We start from the raw sequence: 2,158 nt of genomic DNA, 5'->3' as shown, positions 1-2,158 counted from the left end.
GTGTAGTTGCTATGAGTTTTCGCTGGGGCGAAGAAATAGCTTTGCCGTGGCGAAGACTCGGCTGAAATTTCCCTTGAGTTTTTAGAGAATTCTTCCTTTTGGGACTCAATGGCCATTCTACCCCTAATTAGCAAGAAAGGTGGGGAGTGAAATGCAAGAAAATTGCATGGATAATAGTTTGAATGGGGCTGTTTTTGCAAAGAATTAAATGGCATAGGTGGAATTTCAAATAAGGAGTAAGGGTATATTGGGAAAGAGTGGAGAAAATATGAGATATTAAGGGTTTAGCTTTAGAAACCCTTTCATTCATTCTTCTCCACCGCCTCTTTCATCCTTCAATTCTCTCAAACTTTCATTCAATTTTCCAAGGATCTTTGAAGAGCTTTTGACTAGAAATTGATACAAGTTGATCCTAAGCATTTAAAGGTGAGAATCCTTACGCTAGATGTGAATTTTATTGTTGAAAGAGTAGGATCCTTATTGAGTTTGTATTGAAGGTTTAAGAGAAAGTATCAAGCCATCAAGAGTAGAGAGCTTAAGTGGATTCTACTTGAGCCTAAGGTAAGTAAATCCACCTAAGTTGTGATTTGCATGATTGAATGATGTGTAGAGATTTATATATGATTAATGCTTGAATTTTTATGTTTGAAATGAGTTGATGAATTTATGGATGAGTTCAATGTTGATTTATGGAGAGATTTCCACCATGAGAAGGGTGGATTGTGTTGATAGAAGTATGAATAGCTTTAGAAGAATTTGAGAGGAATATTTGAAGTGTGTTTTCTTTGCAGGATGTGTGATGATTTAAAGGAGTTGTACTCCAATTTTGGATGGTTAAGAAAGAAGTATAATTAAAGTTAGAATAGAGTTTATGTATGCACACATATTGTTTGATGAAATGCCTAAAAGAAGCATGAGTAGAAGTAGAGAGCCTTACTTTATGCAACATAGCATATTTGCATTTCATGAATGCATATAAGAAAGATTCTAGGCATGAGCCATCCATATGCATATGTTTAATTGAGTAATCATATAAGAAAGAAATATGAGAAATGAGAAAGAAACACTATAAGAATAGAGATAAAGAAAAGAACTAATTCTCTTAGAATAAAGAGAAAGAAAGAATTAGCACTAGAGAATAAAATGAATATTAAGTGCTAGAGAAAAGAAAAGAAAATAGGTTGTGCGATGGGGAACCTGTGAGTGTAGAGTTACCCGCATGTAAACCGCCATGAGAGAGAGCGGTCCCCACCATGAGAGAGCGGAATGAGAATGAGAAAAAAGAATTTGTATAGCCGTGAGAATACATGCAGATGAGAGCTATACACGAGAGAGAGTACACTCACATGGTCAAGGGTTTCGAATCCATGCATCGACCAAGACCGATCGGCAAAGAATAAGAAAGAATAAAAATAAAAATAAGAGAAGAATAGAAAGAAAATAAAAGAAAGAAACTGCTTTGTTATGCTTTAGTGTCTCATCCATGCATGGTTATGATATTTTTCCATGGGTGATGAGAATAGAAGGAAAGAAAAGAATAGTGAGAGTTAGAAGTAGAGGAAGAACAAGAGAGATTGAATTAGAGAAAGTGACAAGAGTATGAAAAGAATTGAAGAGTAATACGCGGGGACTATAGAGTAGAAGATTTACTTACTGAACAGCTTTGTGCTCACCCCGTTGTTTTCTATGTTTTTCAGGACATAGGTGAGGACGTGGTCGATGGACGTCGGCAAGCGGGGAGACTTGGCTGCACTGTCCATTGTTTTTTTGAGAGTCTTTTTGTACAAATGATGCTGTACTATGTAAATAATGTATTTATTAAGTAAAGAAAATTTTTGGGCCTAACCATTTTGATAAATATACTTGTCTTTTTATTAATATATTTTAGGAATATGATAGTAGAAAGAAGTTGTTACAATGCGCGACAGTAGTCGTGCACCATCACCCATAGTGGCACACGTTTAGGGTTTCCACAAAATTAAATTAAATGGAAATAGAGGCATTATATATTAATCCTAACTCAATTCATCAACAAATTTAATTAATCCAATTGAAACAATTTTAATCAACAAATTAAAATCAGTACATGCAACCAACAAATCACATGAATTTTTCAATCCATTTTAAACATAATAATCAGATAGGATTTAATTGATAG

Source organism: Pistacia vera, unplaced genomic scaffold, assembly GCF_008641045.1.
Source record: "Pistacia vera cultivar Batoury unplaced genomic scaffold, PisVer_v2 Contig666, whole genome shotgun sequence".
Taxonomy (NCBI): Eukaryota; Viridiplantae; Streptophyta; class Magnoliopsida; order Sapindales; family Anacardiaceae; genus Pistacia; species Pistacia vera.
This window is presented reverse-complemented; position numbering follows the sequence as displayed.